Here is a 9,820-nt window from a genome sequence, read left to right on the forward strand (position 1 = left end):
GATTTTCATTAGATAAAAAACTCTTTTAAACAAGAATAAAATATGTTAGAGATAAAAATTATATTAAAAACAAATCATATAATATATAAATATAAATCAATCAAGTTCTTATCATCTAAAAATAAATCAAGAAAGATCTCATAATCTAGAAATAAGTAAACCAAGATATTATCATTTAGAATTAAATCAAGCAATATTTGATAATCTAGAAAGGCAAAATTTTAAATTGATAATATCAATTTAGCAAAATAATAAAGGAATAAAATATTCCCAAAACCAAGAAAACTACTGAAAATTGAAGAATAAACTCTTGAAATTATTTATATTTTCAATAAAAAATAGAGATTTACAAGAGACAAAAATATGATAAAGAGATAATAAAATCTGAAAAAGAACGACTTGACCTTGCACTTAATTTATATGAGAATCCATTTGAATTATGTTAGTTTTGGACATAATTATGCGTCATATTTTTTTGTTTTCGTGTCATGCAGGGGATAAACAACTATTGGATGATCGATGGAGATTAAAAGTGTTTTTGATGCTGAATTGTTGATGGACTAGCGCCGCCGCGCTAAAGCTTCACAGGAGGGAAAGAAGAGCTGTAGCGCTACAACTCAGCGCCGCAGCGTCAGAGTTGCGAAGCTTTAGTGCCTAGGCGCTACATTATCTGGACTTTAAGGGTGGCTAACCATGCGAGAAAAGATAACTGGGCTTTGCTTTACGGGCTCAGGAGAAGGATAAAAGGAAGAATAGGGTTTCAAACATGAAGGAATCCGTTTTTGGAGAGAAAAGAGGTGAGAGACGAAGATGATACATTGGAGAAGGATTTGGAACGCAATGATTGATCCCAACGATGAAGAACGATGAATCTGAGGACAGAGACTCCACTTCTGAATTTTTATCTAGTCCTTTCGCCCTTTAAATTCTTGTGTTGAGATGTCTAAATCTTCAAACATGCTATGTTTTAGTTTATATTTAGTTATGAACTAACTTTTCAATTCTAGAGGATGATGTAGCTTCGTTGACACGATAATTTTGACTTCGTTGATTATATAATTGAATTCCTATTAGTTTAATTGTGTTTTTTAGTTCATTATTGATTTCAATTTACCGGCCATAATTGATTATTATCTTAGTAATTCTATAATTCGAGAGAGGGACAAGAATTATAGATTATTAGAGACATATCGTTAAATGTTTATACTGTTCGGAAGACATATAACTTTAGCGGGGATTATGTAAGATCATTGTTTGAATCTATCATTGGAACTTAGATTTTTATTAGGAATGTTTGAATCAAAGTTTGAATGATACACTTTATTCGTCACTTGGTAAAGGAGGAATAAAACAATTAAGTGTCATTGGCTTATTAATTGAATGAAATTCATGAATATAAATTCAAGCGGGAATAGTTATCGTGGAAATTAAGTGAAATCATTCCTCTAGATATTATCTCACATTGATATTTGCTTAATTCAGTGATTTGATTAATATTTATTCTCAATTAATTCGTTACTATGAAACTAAACCTCTTATTGATTCTTCTAGGTAAAGTTGTGACTGTTTTAATTACAAGCACTGATATATTTTTATATATACACACCTCGTGGGAACGATACTTTACTCACTTATATTAAAACTTGACAACCGTGTGCTTGCTAGCATAAAATACGCAACAAGCTTTCCACGCCGTTGCCGGGAGCGTCACATTTTAATTTTATATCAGTATTGTTATCAATTAGTCTAGATTTTAATTTAGAGTTGTTTTTGTTTTATTATAGTAATCACTGATTGTTCTTTTTCTTTATTTGACAGTGCATGCGAAGATCGCAAAGTCCTGACTTACTTATCTTGGATCATGAGATTGAAAGAACTACAAGGAGATTAAGAAAAGCGAGAAGAGAAGAGATTCAAGCAATGACTGATAACAGAGAGGACAGCAGACAAAACCCATAAGAAACCATACCCATCAGAGATCACTTCGGAACAATAATCAACACAAACTATGTCAAAGAACCTACGGTTCGAGTCTAGTTAACCACAGATTTTGAGGTCTAGTTCAACTTCTTTTAAAAAAAAATTATCATTTAAATAAACATTTAAATTACAAAAAAAAATTTAAAACTGAATTGCTTTTATATAGTTATAACTATATAGTATAACTATATAAGATGCCTATGTATCATATTTTGATGTAAAGGAATAAAAACCCACATGTTGACTTACCTTTACATACGTACCTTTAGGAGTGGCGTTGCCCAATCACTCGCATTTCCTACCATTGTTGTTCCGTATATTCTCTCAGTTTCATCTTGGTCTTCTTCATCACTTTTATATTGTGTTTGACTTGCAGCTTTTGACCAGTCATTGAATAAACTCGAGGCTTCCAAATTTTTCGGCCTTAAACTAGAACGTCTCTCATCCAATATATTTCTCCAATACTAAAAGCTTGTTCCACCGCAATCGTTGAAATGAGACATGATAGAATTTCTTTTTCTATTATAGACAAAATTGGATATAATTGTGTTTTTTTTGTCCATCATCGTAATATGTCGAAAGTTTCCTCATCTGCATCACTAAATAATATAGTGGAAAAAAATTCTAAAGTTCCTGAAGGAAACTTGAGGATCCTCGTGGATGTTTCGTCCGTTCCTTATTAAAAATTGTGCTTTAGAAATTTATAGGTGATATTATTAGCAATAGTGGATTGTGGTTTAGCTGGAACAATTTTTATACCATATTTGGTGTTACAATATTCATTATAAATATCATATAAATGAGTTACAATATTAAACAAAATCGATGAAATAGATGAAACCATTTCTGTAGTAGGGTCTAAAGAACCATAATATAATGTTAACATGTCTTGTAAATCGTCTAATTTAAGTCTAAGATCTAAGATAAAAGCACATAAAAATATTTCAGAATTTTTTTTCAAATATTTTTCCTATTTTTCTTTCATGACATAAATACATGGATATAAAACATCATCACTAGATTTAATATATTCACTAAAAATGCATGTAATGTTACAACAATGTGTTAAAATTAAATTAGAAATATGATAATAAATACTGGATAATTGGTCATTAACATCATTGAAAACTTTTAAAATTTCACAAATACTAGTCAATTTTTCATTGATTCGAAAATAAATAAATATTACGAGCTTGAACACGTTGATGAAAAAATATACATAATAAATCTTTATGTACGTTGAATTCCAATGAGTGGAAACGTCTCATGTAAATTGTTTAGGCCTCATACCATTCATTTTGTAAAATTTACCCCATTGTTTCATAACATGGGGATGTGTCAATAGATAATGAATTGTGGTCCTAATTGAGTGAATATATGATTTTAAATTTTTTTGTTCATCTTAAACATACAAATTTAAAATATGACATGTGCACTTAATATAAAAAAAATTACTACCAAGTGATGATTTACATATTTTTAAAAACTCACTAATATTATAAGTATTTGCACTAATATTATCAAAAGAAATTGAAAAAACTTGAGAAGTTAGAATATATTCTTATAAAATAAAAAATATAAGTTGAGAAATATTTTTCACGTGTGGTTCATTAAAAGATCTATATGCAAAAAAAAAAAAATTGAACGTTCCAAGAACTATCAATTCAATGACATGTAATACTCATATATGAACAACTTTGCCAATGATCATTCTAAATATCCGAACACAAATAAATTGTATTATTTGAACTAAAAAAATTTAAATAATTTTTTTAGTTCAAAGACTAATTTTTGAACTGTGTGTTTGAGTGTATTTTACGGGATACATCTAATAGAAAGATTTACACTTGTAGAAGCAGATTTTCGAAAGATATTTTATCACTGAAACTATAACAAAGTTGATTAATCGTATAAAATTTAGCCGTTTTTCTCTAAATTTAGCTTCAGAAAATTTTAGAAGTTGAGAATCGTTATCCGATTGAGAATAGAATGCCTGAATTTGAGTTTAAGAACGATCAATACCAATTTCCACTTGATGATTTTTGTCGACATGTCGCGTTAAAGTTCCATAACCATCTCCTAGTTACAATTTGTAACTTTTTAACCAATATTTGTGTCTGGCTTGCAAATCACTGGAGAGAAGTATCATCTTTTTGAAATATTTAGTGAAGATATCAGATGTCGGGCAAGGCATAGCTCGAGTTTTACTTTTAAGCGCGTCGGATTGATCACACTTTCTTGACTTTGATGATGATATATTTTTCGAGCCTGTTGTTCTCGTTATTGATGTTCCTCATCGAAAAAATCGTTGTTCTCGTTATTGATGTTCCTCATCGAAAAAAGCAAAATCATAGCCGTCAATATTGAATTAAGGAAAATCGCGATGCTCGAACTTTGGTGACATGAACCCGCGATGCTCGAACTCAGGTGGCATGATGCTCTTTCTCTTTCCTTTGCCACCTATAGATCTTGATCTGGCTCCGATAATTTGTATAAATATGAAATTAAAGTAATTATGAAAATAAATCAACAATTAACAATATACCAATAATTGAGACTTGATATTTTGAGAATCAAGAAAGAATTGAGAATTAGATATTGAGAATTGAGAGAAAATTGTGTGAAAAATAAAGAGGGTGAGGGTATTCATAAGGGAAAATTGAAAAAAAAAAAATATTTTTACGGTCGACCCGACGAGTGGATCGTTGCACAACGGTCACGTCATAGTGGCTGTTGATCATCGACGACCACAAAATCTTGGCTGTTGATTTCAAAGTCAATAAATAAAAAATTATCAAATGATCGACTCGACGGGTCGACTAACGGTCACTAAATCGTGACTATGATATCCAACGGTCACCTTATCAGTTGATCGTGGTCGTTGATTTAAAAAAAAATTAAAAATAATCGACCTGTCGGGTTGAATATGTCTGAAGGACCTAATCGGTCGACGAGTTTTCTTTCGTAAATCGTAACCTAACAACCTTAATACGATTCCGATCACGGTTTTGAGTCAAACTCGTTGATCCAATTTATGGGTTCGTTGACCACAAGCCCGTTCCAGTTGGGCCAGCCCCAATACAACCCACATTAAATATGTCCTTTCCGGCTCTACGCCGCCACCATCGCTAATGGCCCGCCCGTTGGACTATCATTTGTGATCAGCTTTTTTTGCACAGAAAGAATCAGTCAAATTTGCAAAAATACATACATGGAATATTGTGCTGCTGGCAGGCATGCCTAGTTCTTTATCGATAAAGACGATTAAAGATGGAGTTGATTCAATACGATTCGGGCTCCAAATCAAACCGTTGCTATCTGCCGTGGCATGAAATGTTCCGATCTGCATCAATCCGGAAACCTCAGACAGAACAAGCGTCGGTGCCGGCGCCCCAAGCACCTGCAGCGTCTGTATCGAATGATAATCAGAATTCCCTCTTCAGTGATCCTCAGGTACGACTCGCGCTCTACATAACCATGGCACACGCAGGGCTTGCCTTCACATTCTTTGTTCTTTATGGAATTTGCAAACTTCTTGAAGATTTCTTGAGGCCCATTTTGTGGGCTGTTCTGTGTTCAATCCCTTTGAGAAGCATTCAACAAACCCTTGTCGGTTTTTGGACCGAGCCGTTAAAATTAGGCCTCACGGAGACAAACTTGGCTATCCCTGTGGTGGTATTCAGGGTTTTTGTTGGGACTCTTGTTGAACTTAAAGAAGGCATTTTGCGGGTTGCCCTGAGGAAGAAAAAGGTTGAATCTTTAAGGAGGAAGAAGAGTGGATTCTACAAGTTGTTGATGTGGCTTGTTTCTTTTTGGTTGTTTGTAATGGCTTATGAGCAAATTGGTGCCATGGGGTCTATGTCCCTTCTCGCATTGGGATTCATGTTTACTGCTACTACTGTTGAGTCAACTATGAGTAGAGTTACTGCATTGAGAAGCCATAGCTTTCTTGTCTTTCGGTCAGTGCTTTTTTCACTAGAGGGATATCGAAAAGATTGAAGATAATGGTAGCAATTGGGTTGATTGTTGGAATGAGTGTTGGCTCATTGGCTGGCATGATTTTCTTCTCTTATAAAATCGGTGTCGAGGGAAAAGACGCTGTATTTGCTCTAAAATCACACGTGGAAGAGAGTAATTATGCTGAGAAAATCGGGGTTAAGAAATGGATGGAGGAAAATGATGTTCCTGGAATGGTGGATATGTATTCTACAAAGCTTTACGAGACGGTCTCTGAGCAGATTGATAGTTTGGCAATACAATATAACATGACTGAATTTGTAACTGGGATCAAGCATTTTGTGATTTCTCCCTCTGGAAACTCCTCTGTCCGTTCCACAGCTCTGATAAGTCCATCCTCTTATGCTGATAAATTTTTGAGCCTGAAAAGGAGAGTTGGAGATCGAGAATGGGGGCAAATATACACAGAAGTGGATGCAATCTTCCGGGAATTGGTGATTACCCGAGAAGATCTCGTTGAGAAGGCAAAAGGGTTTGCCATTCAAGGAATGAACGTGATGCAGAGTGTAGTAGTTAGCAGTACATCTATTCTTGGCGGTAGTGCTAAGCTTATGTTCTTGATTGGGAGTTCGGTTGTCTCTGGTGCAGCAGAGCTACTAAACTTCATTTCTCATTCGATGGTATTTTTTTGGGTTTTATATTACCTAATCACATCAGAGTCCGGTGGAGTCACAGAACAGGTTATGTGTATGCTTCCCATTTCACAGTCTGCAAGAACTCGATGTGTGGAGGTGCTTGACAAAGCTATCTCTGGGGTTCTTTTGGCAACGGTTGAGATTGCTTTGTTTCAAGGATGCATGACCTGGCTTCTATTTAGATTATTCTCAATACATTTCTTGTATGTGTCAGACTGTACTTGCATTTATTAGCTCCTTGTTGCCGTTATTTCCTGCTTGCATTTCGACCATTCCAGCAGCATTGCAGCTGGTACTTGAAGGAAGTTATATATTAGCAATCAGCTTGTTCGTTATACATATGTTGCTTATGGAATATGGAATTTCTGAAATTCAAGAGGATGTTCCTGGTTACAGTGGTTGTCTTACGGGTCTCAGCATCATTGGCGGGATGACATTATTCTACTCCGCTTTGGAGGTAACTTCCAGTTTAAACTCTTGATCTTCTGCTACATATGTTGTTTTGTTTATGTAACGATTATTGGCTTTTGGCAGCAGAAGTTAACGTTTTTTATGGAGTAAAAATGCTAATTGGCATTGCTATTTTCCTTTTTGGGAAAGAAGCCTCAAGAATTGAGATGGAGGATTCATGTTTAATTTGGATCGTTTTAACGAAAGAGTTTTAAAATCTTTTGTTCGTTTTCTGGCCAACCATTTATTTTTTAATCTCAATATGCTAAATCTTATCGTTTACCGCAAGATACCTCACTTTGATATCATCTATATTACCGGAATTTAATGAAAACAACTTTTTCATGATGCTAGAAATGGCTATGAAATTTTCGGTTTTATGTTCGATTGCAAGACTTATCACCATGATTGTGCAGGGAGCAATAATGGGGCCTTTGATGACAACTGTGGTGATAGCCCTCAAGAACTTATACGTGGAGTTCGTTTTGGAAGAACAACCCAAGAAGAAAAGCTAGTAGATAATATGTTCTTACTAACATTTGTTAGAGATCTTGAATCGATTTTGATGGATAAAATTACAGGCCAACACAGTTTATTTACAACATTGTTTTGATTCAGAGCGTCCCCTTTGTAGTATTTTTCTACACATTAGTCAAGTTATAGAGGGGGGAAATTTGTTGTAGAGAAAGTGTATGTATGTTGTTTATTTAAGGATGTAAAAAGGGGGGTGTTCGATCCCATTGTTTTATTACAGATTTAAACATCAGAAAAGTTCTTGGTGTCACTGTTTGTCTCCTCTTAATACCAAAGCCACAATGAGGCTGGTCTCTCGTTCATTGGCTCAAAACAAGCCAGGAGACAACCCTCTAGTGACCCATAGCATGGGAAGCATGCGTCTTAGTACACCTTCGAGGGGAGAAAGGATATCATGAACCCTTGTCATAAGTCCCTACAATATGGGGTAAAAAAACCAAAATAAATAATTTTAGTCTAGTCCTTATAAAAAGAAAACTGATTCTTAAATCTCTTTCACGCTCATGTCACGTAGAGATACCAAAGAAGAAAAAACACCAAAATCCAAAACATTTAGATGCTACTACTGTAACACTCTAGGACATTATGAAGGACCACATGCATATTAAGACGACAATATTAAATTTCAAACTTAAAAATTAATGTAATATAACTAAATTAAATGAATTTCCGTAAAATAATTTGCATAGATCAATCAGTTGTTACTTATTCAGAAAACTTATTATCAAATTAATAAGTATGTTTTTATAGTTGAATTATTTTTAAATTAGGACAACCGTAGTTATTTTGAGAATAAATATCAAAGCTTTGAATATTTCTTTTAATTTTTTTTCCTCTGCGAAGTAGCATTAACGAGTTTCTGAGACCAAAAAATAAATATCATTATGTTACGAATATAAAATAAAATTTAGAAATATTATTTGCTGTAATTTGCATCGATTTATATAATTTTATTACCAAAAGCATTATATCAAAATATTTTTATGAACATTGATAACTTATGGCCCATTGATATATAAAGGTCATGAGTGTCGAGCCACCAGTTATACATGAACACTATATTTTGATGCATAATGTTCTCAAAATTATATGCATCATTCGAGATTGAACATATTTAGACATGAATTAAGAATCTTTAATTAACTTGATTAATTGGATTAATTAAGTAAATAAAGATTAATATTACAATATGATTTTCTTATTCTTAATACAAGGCATGCATTCGAAAATTCTTGGGGCGAGGAAAAAAAAATTTCGGCTCTTCCAAATTTCAGAAGGGGCTCTCGAAATCCCTTTTCTCTTGCAAGAAAAATTCGGCCACTCCAAGTTTGAGAGTTGTGCCGGTTTTTAGTATTCTATTTCTACGCAAAATATCTTCTATTTTTCTAGTGCAATTTAGAAGATTAATAAATATTCCAGTAATGGACCAGATTTGTAGATTGAAGAAAGTTCGTAGTGATTTACAACAAGAACTACATCCGCTTATACCGGAGTAGTTGGAGCCAAGTGAAAATTATTCACTAAAGGTATTTTCTAACTCCCTATGAATATTTATTTAATTTAAACCATAAGAGTGTGTAAATAATATTTTGATTGTCAAAATAAAATTTTACAAATTCCGCTGCGTTTTGGACACGAGAAAAACGATGACCCAGTAGTGGTATCAGAGCCAGGTTCTTTTTATCGTATGATTTAAATAATGTTGAATAATATTTCTAACCACAAAAGAAAATTCTTTCAGAAAAAGATGCACCATAAAAATTTTTTAATTTAAAAAAAAAAATTTGGGTTGCCCGAAATTGTTCCGAGTTCTGGGCAGTGCATAGTGCGCGCCTACGGCTGTTCGTGTAGCGCTCACACAGTGTGCCTGCCATTGCCCGATACGATTGGGCAGCGAGAGGGCAACGCGGGCGGCTGCCCGGGAATGTCTCGGGCGCCGTGCTGGGTCGTGGGCTTGAATTGATCGGGTCTAGGGTGCGATTTTCTAATTTTACAAAATTTTGGATTAAATTGATATTTTGTGAAAATTGTTCAGTTTTTCCTAAAAATCAAATTTTGGTAAATTTATAATTTTCTTGCAAGGTAAATAATTGAAATATGATTTTAATTATTTATGGTAAAAATATATTTTACAAGAAATAAATTATTATTGAATTAATTAGAAATTAAATAAATGTGTTTATTTATTTTATTAAATTTTTTTA

At 33.5% G+C, this 9,820-nt stretch overlaps 1 pseudogene; it reads left to right on the forward strand.

The window, feature by feature from the left end:
* Positions 1-5,111: 5,111 nt before the first annotated feature.
* Positions 5,112-7,904, forward strand: LOC142534655 (uncharacterized; annotated as a pseudogene).
* The last annotated feature ends 1,916 nt before the right edge of the window (positions 7,905-9,820 follow it).

This window comes from Primulina tabacum, unplaced genomic scaffold, assembly GCF_025594145.1.
Source record: "Primulina tabacum isolate GXHZ01 unplaced genomic scaffold, ASM2559414v2 Contig652, whole genome shotgun sequence".
Lineage (NCBI taxonomy): Eukaryota > Viridiplantae > Streptophyta > Magnoliopsida > Lamiales > Gesneriaceae > Primulina > Primulina tabacum.